General features: G+C 35.8%; 1 non-coding gene across 1 annotated transcript; it reads left to right on the plus strand.

Annotated features, from left to right (window-relative positions):
- The first annotated feature begins 12,757 nt into the window (after positions 1 to 12,757).
- LOC128285055 (small nucleolar RNA R71) lies at positions 12,758 to 12,864 on the plus strand. The gene has a single exon (XR_008275470.1). It is a non-coding gene; the product is annotated as a small nucleolar RNA R71 (small nucleolar RNA).
- The last annotated feature ends 6,447 nt before the right edge of the window (positions 12,865 to 19,311 follow it).

The raw sequence follows: 19,311 nt of genomic DNA on the forward strand, positions 1-19,311 counted from the left end.
TAGTTTGCTTTATGACACAATCTCTATGCACATACGGCTACCCGTCATACGTATAGACTAATTAACTCAACATATAATTCAAGTAGGATCATCATATCACCGTATATTTGTTATGCTCATTCGTCATGACTTAATCAAATCGTAAACTAAGTCTCGTTACTCGAAAACTTACTTCGGATGTTGTCGAACCATTTCGATGGCTATTCGACCACTTTTTCCTTCCCTTTATCGGATTTAGTCCCCCTTTGCTCTTGAGCTTAATTTAACAAATAAATTGATTTAATCATTTGAGCATCGAAAAGAGGAACTCAAGGTACTTAGCCCATATATGTATACATTAGACATTAAAGTCACATACATATGAAATCATGAATCAACTGAACATATTAACCCACACTTCCTTTTAGCCGATTGTTTAAGCCAAGATAAAAGCATCAATATGCTTGCCTCTAACCGAATACATGCAACACTAATCTTCTTCCTATGGCTGAATATGCATGTCTATGTTGAGGCCGATTATATGCTTAATACTTCCTACAAGTATGGTTACTTGTATTGATTATATATCATCTTATTTCAAGTTCAAAACTCGGCTAATATGCATATATACACTAGTAATCAAATACTAACATTTTGCACTTCACCTTACTACCATTTCACATCTACTTTCTACCATGGCCGAATGCATCAAGACACCATACCATTCAATTTTGGTCATGGGTTACACAAAGAACTTAATGTCTAACTCAAAAATGCCAAAAGAAAATCCAAGAGTCATCAATCGCCATCACATGTATCATTACAAAGCTTCACACTTAGCATGCAAATGACATCAACACAAATCCACCTTAGCGAAACTTAACTCATCTTCATGCCTCGTCACCACAACATCAAACATCAACCAAGAAGACAACACCCATGGCGAATATCATCTCCATCTTATAGCAAAGATTTAAACCATGGGCTAGGTAGAACTCAAACTAACAACTAAAAACATGCATGAATCTCATGGACAACATCAAACATACCTTAGTCTAGCAAACCACCATAGCCGATTTTCTCCAAGCTCTTTCCCTTCCTTTCTTTCCTCTATTCGGCCAAAGATGTTCAAGAATGAACACTTTTTTTTTTCTTTCTTCAATTCACGGCAATGGGAGGGGAAACATGGATGAGACAATTTTTTTTTTCATCACTCCTCCTTTTGCATTATTATTTTATTACCCATACTCCTTATTTTATTTTTCCTAACATAAATCACTAACATAACATGTTTATGACATGTTTTGCCCATAACATTTTGTCCTCCTTCCTTGTCATGGCCGGCCACTACTAAATTAAGGGGGAAATTGACATGCAAGTCCACCCTTTTATTACATGAACTAATAGATCCTTATAGATTAACCTATCACATTTCAAAAATGTCACACATAAGTCCTATTAGCTGAATTCACATGCAATCGACTAAATCGAAGCTTAAAACTTTCACACATTCATATTCACATATTTTGGACAATAAATATCATATTCAAATAATTTGGTGACTCGGTTTAGCGGTCCCGAAACCGCTTTCCGACTAGGGTCACTTTAGGGCTGTCACATGTCGTGACATCAAATCTGGATAAGAATTAAAATGAGCCAAGGGGAATTTTGGTTTGTTCAATCAAACTTAAAGCTCAGGAACGTTAGCTAACCTAGGGTTGAGGACGAATAGCACTTGAAATCGATAAATAGGCTCATTTGTCACACATTATGGACACCAATTACATAGCTTAGAAATTCTCTTTTAAATTTAGTTTAGCTTTTCTCTTTTCTTAGGTTTTTAGATTTGCTTTCAGTTTGTTCTTTGTTTTATCTCGAGAGATATAATTTGTGGAGACAATCAAACTTTGTGGATTCTGTAATAGCCCATTTTTAGTGAAATCTAAATAGTGGTTTTGGGACCACAAATATGAAGTTGAAATTTCTATTTTATTATTATTTTAATGTCTATAGCATGTTAATAGAGTCATATGAAAATTTCGTTAAGAAATTTTATTGTTTGTATGCTTAATTTGATAAAATGGATTAAATAGCTTTGTTAATAAAAGGTTGAAGGGTTTATGTTGTAATTAAATCGTTCATAATGTGAGTGGACATATATGGACACATTATTAAGTGTTTTAAAGGTTATTAATTGAGTTTAAAGTTGTAATTTAATAAATTAAACATAGTAAAATAATGAAAAAAAAATGTATCATCTTCGTAACCTATCTTCAACTGAAAATAAAGAAGCAAAAACTCCATTGTTATGCTTTTGAAGGTTCGGCCATAATCTCATTGCATGTAAGTGCATTTTCAACTCGTTTTTAATGATTTCTATGTTTTTGGAGTCTTTCTAGCTTAATCTAACTAGCCCATAGGCTAAATTGCGAAATTGTGAAGGTATTAGGGTTTTACCATTGATGAATGTGTATGCATTTTGATGTTTGATGATAGAAAATGAATGGTTGTTGTTATATAAACAAGTTTTGTAAAGTGATTTTTGTTGAAAATGTCAAATAGGGATTTATTTGTAAAATGTAAAAATTATGTGGTGAAATGTGCAAAATAATAAAATGTATGGGCTACTATGGGTCTATATAGAATTCGGCAAGCATGACTGTGGATTGAATTGCATGAATTTGCATTTTTATGAGTTAGGGACTAAATTGTAAAGAAGTTAAATGTTTAGGGACAAAATAGTATTTTTTCCATAACATGAATTTTGGGATTGAATTGAATAGATTGAGGCTTAAAGTAGCTAAATTTGATTATATAGGTCAAGACAAGCCACGTTCGGATTTAGATTAAGGCAAAGATAAAGTAGTGGATTGATCGGTAGAATTTCTCCAAACTAATTTGAGGTAAGTTTGTATGTTAATAAGCATTAAATAATTGTATGCTAAATCTTTAATATTGCATTCTTGATGAATACGACTTCACAAAAATACTTGACGAAGATTTGGCAACGTATGAGATCCCGATTGAACCTTAGGAATAGATAGGATACAAATGACATGTTATTAGGGGTTACCGTATTAGGGGTGCTGGTCTTGTATGTTCTACCAGTGGCTGAGTTTTTTGACATGTGTTGCAATTACTCATCAGCTTGTGTGAGTAGCACCGTGTAGCTACATCTTGACCGTCAGCTTATGTGAGTAGACCCAGTGATGGATCGAGAGAGAGCATTTATATGAGATATGAGATAGAGATAGTTTTGACCATGTATTGGCATTTAGTGTGTGAGATTTCTTGAGTATCCAATATTATTCCAGATGGTTCAACGGGCATGGAGATGGTACGAAAGAGTAAGAGATTGATATGTATCAGTACAGGTATGTACGTGAATTATATGAGAATTGAATATATGAGATTAGTGAATTCATGTCTAACCGTGTGATTGAATATGAGTTAGGCTTTTGGATCAAATTGAGTTACATTATGCTATGTTTATTTAATTAAATTGTGATTAAATGGTAAGCTGAGTTTTATGTTATACGAACATACTAAGGTTAATAGCATACTTTGCTTATTTTTTCGTGTTTTATAGTGATTCGGAAGCTCACTCGGATTGGAAGTTGTCGGAGATCTCATCACACTATCCAAGAACTGTTTTGGTACTTTTGGACTTAATGTATTTTGGTTATATGGCATGTATAGGTCATTTGGCTAATGAAAGCCTATATGTTTTGGTTATGAAATTAGCCATTTAATGTGGTTTGAATTGCTATGGGTTCTCATGTATATATGATATGTGATATTCGTGACACGTTTTAAATATTTATAGTGAATCATTCTTGAAACTAACTATTATCACGATGAAGGCAAGTGTACGTATCGAACAGTAGTATAGTTTTAGCAAGACCGGATTATCGAACCCAAAGGAACTAAAAGTACTACTATCAACTTTCTTTTTATTATCTAGCCTAAAAAAATAAAAGGGTTTTGTTTATCTAACTAATTAATTAAACTAAGAAATCACAGAAAAGAAATTTGGGGAAAATACTTTTTGGAAAACTCGATTGATTGAGACAATACCTAAGGAAAAATCCACCTAGACTTCACTTGTTATTTGACTTTAAATCAGACGATTTATCCATTCAACTTGTTCCGTAGAGATCTCTAAGTTATATTATTATCTCTTTCGAGACTAACAACGTCTAACCCTAGATTAAATAATTGAAATCTCTTTCTAATTAACGCCATAGGGTTGCATTAACTCGATCTATGGATCCCCTTACTAGGTTTCACCCTAATCCGGCAAAATCTTGTCACCCTATCTCTAGGCGCGCAATCAACTCTGCTTAATTATGTCAAATTTACTCTTAGACAGGGTCTATTCCTCCTCTGAATAAGAGCTTAACTTGAATCAATATCCTGGAATATAAAAACAAGAATTAAGAAGACATAATTAAGAACAAATTAAATATTTATCATACAATTCAAATAATAATAACAAGATCCATCTTAGGTTTCATTCCCCTTAGGTATTTAGAGGTTTTAGTTCATACTAATGAAAGAAAACATCTCAAAAGAATAAAAGTAACAAAACATAAGAAAACCCAAAACACCTGAGGGAATTTGAAGGGAGATCTTCAATCTTGATGGTAAATCCGGCTTCTGAGATGGATCGATCGGCTTTCCTTGAGCAATTCCTTGCTTCCTCCTCTACGTCCCCCTCTTCTCCTCTTATAGGGTGTATTTATAGGCTTTGGAATGCCTAAGAGCCCTCAAAAGTGGCCTTTTTCGAATAGGACTCTGATTGGGCTCGACAGGGACATGCCCGGGTGCAATTACTTTAGGCCGTGGTAAATCCTGGTAAATAGGCAGGGGCGTGTGGTCTACCCGTGTGTGTCGTGCTTCGATTCTGCCAAGTTGACACGACCGTGTAGTCTATCCGTGTGAGGAAGTCCAGGCCGTGTTGATTTTGTACGTTAGCCCATTTGCTCCATTTTAGGTCCGTTTCTCGTTCCTTTCACTCTTCCATGCTCTCTTAAGTATGAAACATGAAATTAAGGCATTAGGAGCTTCGAATTCGCCAAATCTAAGGAACAATCATCCATAAAATGTGTTAAGCATGGGGTAAAAATATGTATAAATTGCGGTTTATCAAATACCACCACGATTAAGCATTTGCTTGTCTTCAAGCAAAACCCTCAGCTCACAATCAAAATAAATTCTTCTTAACTTTATAATTCTTATAAATAATATCTCAAACTAATCCATAAGTAATCAAACATTCTAAATTTGACTAAAAGAACATCAAAGTATCAAACATTCCAAGTTGAGCATTTTATCATTAAAACATAGGTGTTGCCCCTCATCTAAGTAATTACCTTTGATTCAAAAAATCACAGAGTTTCACATCCTCACTAAAGATTCACTCAAATCACTCGAGGTGTTTATGGACAATAAATGAAGCACTCAATAGTCAATAATGAAAAGTCATTACCATAGGCTTGCATGAAAATCAAATCTCCACTACTATAAATTGAGATGAAACATCAATCAAAAGGTCTTTAGAGGGTTGTAATGTGGCTTTGGGTAGAGGGTGTGGTCACAAGCTGAAAGAAAGGGTTAGAATTGAGACTAAATTGAAAAATTGCCTAAGTAGAAAAATGACTAGTCATCAATTGAGTACAACAGAGCTTTTTCTCAAAAAATGGAATTTAACTTCTTTAGCTCAGAAGGTCACTACTACTAATATGTATACATGTATATATATATATTTAAGAACAAGTCAAATTACAAAATAGAATAAAACATAGCTAAGCAACTATCCCAACTCAAATCTTGACAAAAATAGGGATCAAATTAATTTAGGGGATTCTACCAATAATAAGTTATGGGTTAATATCGAGGGTAAATTAATGAATGAGTTGTTAGGCTCAAGGGGGTTCACTAAGGGTTAATTGTGAAGGTAGGCTTTTATGGAGTGAGTGGATTAAACCTAAATGCCTTTATCATTTTAACATATCAAATCAAATGGTGTGGTCTTGACATGCATAATCAAGCAAGTTCTAGAATAAAAATTCAACTGATGCACTCATAATGAAAGTGAGCATGAAAGAAATAATAGATACTCTAAAGGCTCAAGATCTCACAAAAATTATGGCTTTTTGATGTTTAAACTTGTGAATTCCAACTGAAGATAATACCTAAACTTAGGGAAACAACCTAAAAGTTTTTAATTCTTCAAAAATCAACTTATCATGCTTGATTCTCTAATGTCTTAAAGTTTAAACAATCAATGTATAAATGCCTATGTTTTAATTCAAGACATATCAACAAAAATCATAAATTATTTAAAATTCATTCTAATAGTGATATAGTAATTCACGTGAGAATAAGACAATATTCAGGGGTTCCTAATGGTGATATAAAAGACCCCCCACACTTAAGATGTACATTGCCCTCAATGTACAAAGATAGATTTTTGAAAAAGACAAATATATAATCATAAGATAGGGAGAGAAGTGAAACTTCCTAAATGATGAATGAATTCCTCGAACTAGAGTTTTGGAGAGTAATCGGCGTGAGAGTGGAGGAGGATACTCCGGTGGTGGTAGAGGTTCATTAGTCCATAAGTCCTGCGCCAAAAAAATATTATATCTGGTGGTAGCTATGGTCGTGGTCGAGCAGGACATCGCAGTCGTAGAGAACCTTTCCCGGTGGAGTTTTTAGTTCCTATGTGATGATGAGCTGAGGAGCTCCTTATAACTGTGACAGAATCAGGAAATTTTTAGAAAATATAAGGAATCATAACTACTTGTAATGGAATAGCTGAAATTGATAATTCTAAAAATGAAAATTATAAAATATAATAGAAATAAGCTTAAAGAAAAAAATAAAAAGTAGTCTTAAAATAGAATAAAAATAAAAACATAAAATAATAAATAAAAGTTTTTAAACATCTTCATCACTAGGTGGTTTGCGAGGTGGGATGAGATGTGGAAGTGCTAACAAATCTTGTATAAAGTAGCATCAATGTTATCGAAGCACTGAAAAACACTGTTGCTCCAATCGGGTAAGGTGTTCAGAGATGTCAACGTATGGAGCCGTCGCATGAACTGGACGAGAGGGTGGTACTGGCTGAGACTATGGGTCCTTATGACGGGGAGGGACATCATTAGTAATATCCTCAAGGTCTCCCTTCTCGGCTGATTGGGCGAGGCGATACTGAAGAGGGTGGGTTCCTCGGCGCTTCTCGATCGTCCTCATACTAAGCATGCTCGAGATGCCTTGTGGGGAAATCTAGCCAATAATAGTAAGGGAGGATAATTAGGCTGCTGTGTTGAGGAGCCAGAAGTGCCGTGCCAGTCAAGTCACGTAGGGGCCAATGGAGATGACCCCCCTTCGATGGCACTCCATCTAGTGGCGAATGGTGAGGGCAATAAAGTAAGCAAGGTCGAGTACATGCCCGTTCGCCATGCTCCATAGAAAGTAGGCGTCATGAGTGTTGACGACGCCGGTGCTCTCTCGACGTCCTATCAAAGTGTGTGCCAAGATGGCATGTAGGTACCCTAGGGAAGGAGAGAGAGCCGATGCCTTAGAGTGGCTCAGGTCGTAGGTGGCTGAATCGAGGACCAAAGCGTACCAGCACTTCGAGGGGGAGTAGTGGATGTGGCGACGGAGAGTGTCGAGGTCGTTCTCATCCATGAACTCCTCTGTGTACAGGCCCAAAGCTATACTGAACTCGGGCATGTTGGAATGCCGGTGCCTCTAAGGCGCAGCGGAAGAAATAAAATAATTAAAACATTCCGGTGATCCAAACCAAGGATCCATGTGTAAGGAACGAATTGGGGTGATAAAAAGGGTTTCGAAATTACCGAAACTTCAATCTGAGTAGACAGCGACGCCTAGGCAACAGGAATGCTGAACCACTATCGAACCAAGCAGCAACCTTTTCTGATGTCGGCCTTTACGTAGTCCACCGATTGACAATGAACGGTAGAAATCCCGAAAACTATTTTCATAGAGTATTTTGCTAAACAATTTGCTAGACCACATTGCATATTTTCGGGCTAGTTTATATATATCCTTTTAGGGTTTTTACCCTTTCTATATATAACTCCCTCTTAATTGGTATATATTTATAACAATTTTAATTCATTAAAATTAATCCGAACATAATAATTATCATTCAAATAAATATAATAATGTTTAACCGAAAAATTATAATTACATTAATTATAATAAAGATTTCAGTAAACTAAATTTATTTAAACTTATATATGAACTAAATTCATTTATCAATAAAATTATGTTCGATTATGTGTACAACATCCTTGTACATATAGTATGTTCAATAATTTGATTGCCCAATTAAATTAATTAATTTAATTCATGTGACAACCAAGCAATATACCAACTATGTTTTACCTCGTTCATTTCAACCATAGGGTGTGAACCTATGGTTCTTGTAACGTTAGCAGTAATATTAGAACGAATCTAATGTTACAAACAATGAGTGGCATCTAGCAATGCATCAATGATACCTAAGTTACAAGAAGTCATGATTCGACATAACCTTTTGTGATTAACCTTTCATGCATTAATCCTTAAGTCCTATATCTTTGGCATGGACACAAGTCATGGAATAGTCACACTTGCATAGTCCATCCCATGTTTCTTGATACCTTGAGTAGACTATGATACAGAAATAAGTATGACATCTCATATCAACTTATTTGAGCATGGCCATGCATTTCTAGCCTCACTCAATCAAGTGGCCTGAGATATTACTCCCATTATGTAGGAGGGACTTATCCTATATTGATGAACTATATCCCTCAACATAGATTGTGGTATATCCAACATCAATCTTTATACAACAACCAGTTACGATGTTTGTTTGACTGTATCAAAATATACAACTCACGATGTTGGGATAAAGATGATCTCAAGTATGAGGATTATATACATATTAATCACTATGAGTAATGTTGTGACAATTACATAATAATCCAAGAAACATACTCATAGCGGGTCAGTCCAATATGTTGTTCTCTAACACACATATTCATGCATTGATTCTGACACTCCATATCAATGACAACTCTTTATCATCAATCAACTACATGTTAGTCTTAATGCATTATTATTGTCCTAGCCAACAATAATACTTGACTAAGGATATTTTAAGAATAATCATATTATTCTCAGGACATTATTATAAAATAGTTTATTTACGCACACAGAAAAGAAACTAAAATAATAATGGCAACGCCTTATATTAATAAACATGATAAACCAAGTATGTTATTACAACCATCTCGTGATTGATCTTTGGGCATACTCTTACAGGGCATACTCAACTGGCAGACTAAACCGCCGAGATGGAACTGGACTATTCCAGGATCATTAAAGTTGGTCATGAAGTCTTGAACATGGAATACAGAGCAAAGTTCAAGTGTGAGCTCAAGGTACGTCGGCTCGATGATCGGAAAGAAGATGTCCCATGGATCGGTTGTCAGGAGTGCTCGTACATCGTCAGCGAACTAGACTTGCTCAAGCATTGTCCAGTCAACGCAAGGGTCCACACCTAAAGGTCAGATTCGTAGGATTTGGAATAGTTCCTCCTGATTACCGAGTGGAAATTGGAGGTATGGGTGGTGAATTTCTACGATAGGGCTCGAGGAAGACGCCCCTTTCCGCTTTTTTGAAGCGGGAATGACAGTTTTCTTTCCATGTAAGCTTGACATGGTATACCTGCAAGAAGAACAAAGAATATAACATAACTAACTAACTCAAGAAGTAATCATGGATATAGTTAAACTAACCAGTCCAACCAAAATTACTCAGTAGTTTAATCTAAATGATAGAAGTTTATATAGAAATTGACATAATAAAAGCATGATTATTTTTAACATAAAATAACTGAACTAGAATCTTATGGGAACACATGAAAAGAATGAATGTATCAGAAAGTATTGACTAAAATGGCAAAGGATAAGCGTATAAGCATGACTAAAGTGAGAACTATGAATATAAAAAAAAAATCGGCCAAATAAAACCATAAGAATCATAAAATTAGTAAAAAGGATGAAGAAAATAGAGAGAAAATAGTAAACAAACGCTAAAAAGATGAGAATGGGTGTCGAAAATGGAGTTGGAGGCAGCGCACGGGCGTGGCAGGGAGGCCGTGTGGACTTGTAACGACTAGGGTTAGGGATTTTGGGTGAAGAAGATGATGAATAGTGAAGGGTATTAATAGATTTTGGGACACACGGCCAGGGGACACGCCCATGTTCCCCAATTTTTGCCCGTGTGATTCCCGAATTTTGAATTTGGGAGCATCTGACATTTTGCTGACGCCCGTGTCGAATGGCTATGTCTATCTTCGTTCACTTCTCCCACGTTCCTGTATGTAGGCCCACGCCCTTGTTAATCTAACAGGTTCGACCATGGGTTCTAGACACGGGCGTGGCAAATGCCCGTGCTATGTTCTCAGGTTCAACCACGGTTCTACGAGAAGGGCATGTCACACTCCCGTGTTGTTTTCGCAGATTCAGCAACGGTCCTAATGCACGGCCGTGGCCACTTATCGCATCCAGTGTTGGGGAAAATTTCAACCTGTTTTCACACGGCCTAAGGCACGCCCGTGTGCTTGGTCGTGTGAGTGTGGTAAACCTGTATTCAAGAGCTCTGTTGGTAAGTTAGGTGTTTAAACACTTAAAATTTAAAGAAGTTAATAACGTTAGTGCTCAGGTTGCCTCCCGAGAAGCGCTTATTTATAGTCTAAGCTCGACTTACCTCTTTGGTGAATGGCCATGGTGGTTCGAGTAGTTTATACTCCTCATTCCTGCTATGAATCCCATCAGAATAAGGTTTTAGGCGGGTATTGTTTACCTTAAAGGTGCCGAATTTGGGATGACTTACCTTGACTGTACCAAATGGAAAAATGCTAAGTACCATAAGAGGAATTTCTTCATTCTGTTTGGCAGTGTCAATGTGAGGATCTGTGGCATCTAATGAAACTTCATCTCTGACCTTAAGTTGATTTGGTGAGGCATTAAGCTCGTTCTGGCGTAGTTTTGGTTTTTCGTGTTTTCTCAGTTTAAATGTCAGCCATTCATCTAACTCCTCGATTCGTAACCTTTGTTCTTCATGGGTAGATTCTTTGTTGTGGATTGAACATGGCTCATGTGTGTCCTTCGAACTTATTTCCTGCAAAATAGGTTGCACCGTATGATCAGTCTTAGTAGAACAATTTGTACAATCACCTTCAATTTTCGATGTGTTGGTCGGGTTGCGAGCTTGAAGGTTATTTGTTTCGTCTCCTACACGAAGTGTGAGTTCACCTGTGCCAACGTCAATAATTGTTCTAGCAGTTGCTAAAAAGGGCATTCCCAAAATTAAAGGAACATTACTGTACTCTTATATGTCTAAAACAAAAAAATCAACTGGAATATAAATTTGTCAATTTTAACGAGTACATCTTCAATGATACCCCTAGGAAATCTGACAGTTTTATCTGCTAATTGAATGCTCATCCTAGTTTGTTTGGGTTTCCCTAGATCTAGTTGCTTAAACAATTTGTAAGGCATAACATTGATACTAGCCCCTAGATCAGCCAGCGCATTATTAACTTCTAAACTACCACTTAAACAAGGAATCGTAAAACTCCCTGGATCTTTTAGTTTGTTGGGTAGCTTATTCTAGAGAATGGCTGAGCAAAACGCATTCAGCTCCACATGTGACCTTTCATCTAACTTTGGTTTATTTGCTTGAAGCTCCTTTAATAATTTGACTGCGTTCGGCATCTGCGAAAGTGCTTCAATAAATGATAGGTTAATATGTAGTTTCTTTAAAAGTTTAAGGAATTTACCAAATTGTTCATCTGAGTGGTCTTTCCTTGTCACATTGGGGTATGACACACGAGGTTTATATTCTGTACTTACGATTTGTGTTCATTTTGGCCTACCTCATTCTTACCTTCGCTTACCACCGGTTCTGGCCTTGGTTTTGCCACTAACCTTTCCTCATCTTGAATGGAAATTGCGTTGAGTTGCTCTCTTGGGTTAGATTCAGTGTTGTTTGGTAGGCTTCCTTGTGGTCGTTCGAAAATCAACTTGGCGAGCTATCCAATCTGAGTTTCGAGCCCCTGGATTGATGTGCTTGTTGATTTTTGAGTGCCGTCTCAGTATTTTGAAAATGAGTCTTTGACACTGAGATGAATTTGGTTAGTATCTCCTCAAGGTTCAGCTTTTTCTCCTGTTGGTATGGTGGTTGCTGAAATCCTAGAGAGGGTGGTGGTTTTTGATTTCCTTGGCCTCCCCATGAAAAATTTGGGTGATTTCTCCAACCTGCATTGTAAGTATTACTATAAGGATTGTTTTGAGATTGAGGATTATTACCCATGTAATTTAACTGCTTGTTCGCCATGTTGTGGCCATAAGGTGGGTATTTTGAATTGCTCGATCCACCTCCATTTGCTTCACATTGCATTAGTGGGTGAACCTATAAAGAACTAAGAAAACCATCAATTGTCTTATTCAATAGTTCTACCTGATTAGAGAGCATGGTGACCGAATCGACGTTATAAACACCGGCTGTTTTCGTTAGCTTTGTCCTCATGACTTGCCACTAATAGTTATTCAGTGACATCTCCTCTATAAATTCATAGGCATCTTCAGGTGTTTTATTATTGATGGTTCCACCAGCAGCAGCGTCAACCATTTGTCGAGTCGAAGGATTTAGGCCATTATGAAAAGTTTGAACCTGTAGCCAGAGTGGTAACCCATGGTGAGGGCATCTTTGCAAAAGGTCCTTATATCTCTCCCATGCATCGTAGAGTGTTTCTAAATCCATCTGCACAAGAGAAGAGATATCATTACGTAATTTAGCCATTTTAGCCGGTGGAAAATATTTTAGTAAAAACTTTTCGGTCATTTGTTCCCAAGTAGTGATTGACCCCTGTGGTAACGAATTCAACCACTGTTTAGCTTTGTTTCTCAAAACCAAAAAAAAAGGAATAACCGAAGGCGAATGGCGTCATCAGAAACACCATTAATTTTAAATGTATCGCACAGTTCCAAAAAGTTTACCAAGTGAGCGTTGGGATCTTCATCCTGCAAACCATCAAACTGAACAAATTGTTGTATCATTTGAATTGTGTTAGGTTTCAGTTAAAAAGTAGTTGCAGCTACAACAGGTCTAACTATGCTCGCTTTAGTTCCTGTTAAAGAAGGTTTAGCATAATCATACATAGTGCGCAGAGCAGGATTCTGATTTACTGGATTAACAGCAATCGTGGGAGGTACCAGGTTTTCCTTATTTTTAGCCATCTCCTTGGTTGTGGTTTGAATATCGTCCTATTGCTCGTTCTCTGTGTAACTTAAGTTTCTCCTTGTTTCTCTTTGGTTTCTGTGAACTGTGCGATCGATCTCACTGTCAAAAAGTAATGGTCCTGACGGGTTTTTTCCAATCATAAACTATAAGAACCTGCCAGAAAAAGGGAAAAAGAAGAATTAGTAATAAAAATTAGAATAAAATTTAAATTGCAGTAAAAGTAAATGGCTAAAGCAATAAAAATTGAGTGTTCCTAATATTTTAGTTCCCAGAAAACGGTGCCAAAAAACTTGATACGTGATATTCGTGACAGGTTTTAAATATTTATAGTGAATCATTCTTGAAACTAACTATTATCACGATTAAGGTAAGTGTACCTATCTACCAGTAGTATAGCTTTAGCAAGACCGGATTATCGAACCCAAAGGAACTAAAATACTAGTATCAATTTTCTTTTTATTATCTAGCCTAAAAATAAATAAAAGGGTTTTGTTTATCTAACTAATTAATTAAACTAAGAAATCACAGAAAAGAAAATTGGGGAAAATACTTTTTGGAAAATTCGATTGATTGAGACAATACCTAAGGAAAAATCCACCTAGACTTCACTTGTTATTTGACTCTGAATCGGACGATTTATTCATTTAACTTGTTCCGTAGAGATCCCTAAGTTATATTATTATCTCTCTCGAGACTAACAATAACTAACCCTAGATTGAATAATTGAAATCTCTTTCTAATTAACGCTCTATGGTTGCAATAACTCGATCTATGGATCCCCTTATTAGGTTTCACCCTAATCCGGCAAAATTTTATCACCCTATCTCTAGACGCACAATTAACTCCACTTAATTATGACAAATTTACTCCTAGACAGAGTCTATTCCTCCTCTGAATAAGAGCTTAACTTGAATCAATATCCTCGAATATCAAAACAAGAATTAAGAACACATAATTAAGAACAAGTCAAATATTTATCATACAATTCAGATAATAATCACAAGATCTGTCTTAGGTTTCATTCCCCTTAGGTATTTAGGGGTTTTAGTTCATACTAATGAAAGAAAACATCTCAAAATAATAAAAATAACAAAACATAAGAAAACCCAAAACTCATGAGGGAGTTTGAAGGGAGATCTTCAGTCTTGATGGTGAATCTGGCTTCTGAGATGGATCGATTGGCTTTCCTTGAGCAATTCCTTGTTTCCTCCTCTGCGCCCCCCTCTTCTCCTCTTCTTGGGTGTATTTATATGCTTTGGAATGCCTTAGAGCCCTCAAAAGTGGCCTTTTCTGAATAGGACTCTGCGTGGGCCGACAGGGGCACGCCCGTGTGACATGCCCGTGTGCGATTACTTCAGGCTGTGGTCAAGCCTGTTAAATAGGCAAGAGCGTGTGGTCTACCCGTGTGAGTCGTGCTTCAATTCTACCAAATTGACACGGCCGTGTGGTCTGCCCGTGTGAGGAAGTCCAGGCCGTGTTGATTTCATACGTTGGCCCATTTTCTCCATTTTTGGCCCGTTTCTCGTTCCTTTCACTCTTCTATGCTCTCCTAAGTATGAAACATGAAATTAAGGCATTAGGAGCATCGAATTCACCAAATCTAAGGAAAAATCATCCATAAAATGTGTTAAGCATGGGGTAAAAATATGTATAAATTGCGGTTTATCAATATATATGTGTGTATAGTTAGCTTTATGATATATGGAATGTCTTGAAACTGCCTAGATTTTGTAACACCTCTAACTCGTATCCGTCGTTGGACTAAGGTTAAGAGGTATTATCAAACATAATAACACATTTAACAATCAAGCAAAACATAGATGATATTCATATATATATAATATTACCAATTAAATAATAAACATAAAGCATACTACATAAATTATTCATATCTTAAAGTTCAGTCGATTTCATATCAAACATACATCATATTCTCAAGTCAATAAACATATCTCAATGTCTTATAGTATACACTTTATAAATACATAATTCAACCTATATATTTTTCGCTATAATGGTATTCGAATACCCACATAACATAAATCAAACATTTTTCCATTTCATAGAAAGAAATTTCATAAATATATTTTTGAATGCAAATTAAGAGTTTAACCATTACTAAGTAAACCTTTATGCATTTGCTATAATATTAAATATTTCATTTTAATACGTTTACACATGTAATTATTGAAACTAATCAAACAAATGCATATATATATATTTAGACTAATCATATATGCGACATTAACAATCTGATGATTAGTTCAATTGTACATTTGTTTCATTATACAATTTGCATTTTTTTCCAAAGTGCTATTCACCAACTTAAACATACTTGCTGAAATATTCATACCTAAAACACCTATTTATCAAATATTAAGGTTATGTAAATCTTAATAATTATTTTCCAACATCACTGTACCTATATAGCCAATCAATTATTCCTAAGACATGCATCTGCTTTGCTATTCATCACATCATTTAATCGGCCATTATATTAAACTATATTATAATATTCACACTGCATTTTAGACATACATTTTTATTTATAATACATAACAAGCAATATATTAAGATCAAATATTCTTTTAAACTCATCACAAATCTATGCACATATGAACATATCAATTTGAGTCATACTCGAACAATCACACTAAATCATATCATATCTTTTTCATATACTATGAAACATATCTAAATATCACTCGTACAACCAACAAAATCATTTATAATCCAAACCTAAATAATTAATTCAATTTCATACACATATAACATAAACTTTTCATATACTTAATCATGCCAACTCTCATGATTATATCATTATCCATATACCAAGTATATCATATACTTATAGTATGCATGTTGCTTTCAAAAAAGGCTTAAAACATAACCATAATTACACAACCATTAGCAAATATGCCAACCACCTCACACATATATATATCAAGACCGAAACTTGCTTATACTTTAACATTATACCTAGCCATATCTATCAACCATATTAACCTCACTTAAGTCAAATTTTATAATCAAACACCTCACAAAATATACCACAAATCATACATCCAAAATGAGCTACTTTCATGGCCGATTATGATTCATAACTAACACATTTCATTTTCAATCATATAATCAGCATCACAAACATATCACCAAAACACAAATCATACATATCATAAAATATGCATACCAAAATAAATACCAACCATATCAAATATAACCAAAATTTGATCAAACCTTAAAACTGAATCTAATAAAATAAACAAGCCATTTTCACATGGCTTAATATATACACAACTTCAAGTTTAGCCAAATATAATCTAGCCCATACATACCATAGATTTGAGTTCAAACTTATAAAATACCAAAAACAGTCGATAGTGTGATTGACTTTGCTAATGATCCCCGAGCTCGTAACTAATCTCCAAAATCTATAAAACAGAGGCAAATATAAACACAAACAGTAAGCTATCATAGCTTAGTAAGTCATAAGCAAATAAACAACTTAATGACATAACCAAGTCATTTAAACCAAACCAAATTATACTATCATAGTCACATTTAATCTCAAGCTTACATTTTCATGTATAACATATACATTCACATAGAAACTTTATCATGGCCGAATGTACATATATATATTAACAAAGTATCATTCGATTTGAAAGCCAAAATATCATTATATAACCAAGTACATTTACACTCATATACATATACTTATGAATCAAAATATAACATTACATACATATTGTAAAACCCAAAACTCGGCCCGAACGTTATGGCCGGATCCAGCTTGTCACATTGATGTTTTATCGAAAACCTTGATTTCTTTGAAAACCCTTCAAAAGAGAAAATTAAGTAACATTCAGTTTGTATTTAGTTTCAAAGGATAGTAATGAGAATGAAATAATATCTAGCGCATAGGCCTTATTACAATCTGGACTGAAATAACTTAAAATACTAGAAATTATATGTTTAAGAAAACAAGTCCAAGTCGTCTTGGACGTTGGCCACCTTGGAGTCCCTCGAACCGTCGAACCACCTACTAAGGATCACTTGAGAAAAATAAAAGAGGGGGTGAGTTTTTGAAAACTCGGTGTGTACAACTGTCGGCAAATAGTAAAACATGCAATAGCAAGTCTTTTTGGGCCTGAGCCAAATTCAATATCAGAACAGATGTAAAGCAACCAAATATGCACGAATCCTACCTATCCAACCGCTACACACCATCTCCATCCCCCGATACACACCATGTAGGGATATAAATATCGACCCACCCACTCGATACACTCCAATGGTAGCCTGGTTACGGTACTACCTTCATTGCATCAAGCTGCTAATCAAATATTGGGCTTAATAGGTCATCAAGTACCCATACGATCCTCATATACTTCCGCCGTTACATAATTCCCAACCCATATGCAAACTAAACAGAATATCCTATGAATGCAACAGGTATACATGTAACATCATAAATTTTACGTTCCACACATAGGGGTATTTTAGTCATTTTCGCCCTTAGGGGCATTTTCGGTAATTTCTTTTTATTATGGGTTCATTACGTACCTTGGCCTATTAACAAGTCCTTGTTGGCTAAAGTAAACAGATACTATGCACCAGGTAGGATCCCAGAGAAGAGGAGGTGAGTCATTAAGGCCACTTAAGTACCAAGCTCTCCCTAAATCCAATCTTAGACATGCATATACCCATTGCCACACCTTAACCATATGACTCGTCCACGATCACAATTAATTAATTATTTAAGTTTTATGCCTGATTGAGTAGTTACCAAAAAAACTGGGTCCACAACCCCTTACTAAACACTAACAAATCCATACTTATTCATTTGGCCCCTTTAGGCCCAATCTCATTCATATGGCCCATTGGGCCCAATCACATTCATATGGCCCATCAAGCCCAATCACCTTCATATGGCCTGTCAGGCCCAATCACACTTATAGTCATGCAATCATATGATTTTTCATCACATAGTATCAAACTGCCAATTTTGTCTATTATGGACCCTACAGCCCATCGGGCCTATTTAGCCCATTCTGGCCCGGTTGGCCAATACACGGCCCAAGTCCATGGAATAGCTCATGGGGCCTCTGATAACCTATTGATTTCTCCCCTTAAGAGTGTTCGCGCACTTGCAAGACTAAGGTAGCCAAACTTTCGGCATTTCGGGATTTGCCAGTCTATTGTGTGTGTGCAGCGTATGTACACACTTGTTACTAAAACATGTCGCGATATCCTTAGCCACGAACCTACAAACGATGTCACTTAACGATTAGTCATACACTTCAAATACGATCACCAAAAATCAAAAATCTGACCTTTGCCTTACCTTAAACGACAAGCCTTAACAACCCTTCCTTGATCACTAATCACGAGTATTTCTTAAATCTGCATCAATCTTAATCATTAAGAACCAGACAACAAGTGACTCGCAATCATCTTAAGTCACTCTTAAATCATTCATGACCATTTTGCCAACCTTAACCAATAAAAGAGGAAAACTTACCCAAAACCCTAAAACGCCTAAGGAGCAATTCGGCAAAGATCTGAAATTCGAGATTCGATACTAATCCCCTACCAAAACCGATTTAGAAAGAGTGAGGGAGAGAAGAAATTAGTACTAGAAACCAAATAAAAGAAAGTAAAGCACTTACACAAGAATCGATCGGCCAACGTTGAAGAAAAAGTGGCGGCACAACAGGATTTTGGCCAAAAGATATTCGACTTTAGAGAAAGTAACTAAGAGCAAGAAAGAAAAGGGCTTGATGAGAAAGGAAGCGAAGAAATTGGCACAAAATAAAAGATAAAGAATAAGGGATTTTGGCTTTTAGATATTTGGATAGAAAAGTGTTTTTGGTAAAATAGAAAGGGAGAATTTGATATTAGCCTAGAATCTTCAAAATCGGCACCTGTATATACTATAGTCGAATTTACCTATATCCAAATTCCCAATTCGACTCCACTTCTCTACACCCCTCATCT

Source organism: Gossypium arboreum, chromosome 11, assembly GCF_025698485.1.
Source record: "Gossypium arboreum isolate Shixiya-1 chromosome 11, ASM2569848v2, whole genome shotgun sequence".
Taxonomy (NCBI): domain Eukaryota; kingdom Viridiplantae; phylum Streptophyta; class Magnoliopsida; order Malvales; family Malvaceae; genus Gossypium; species Gossypium arboreum.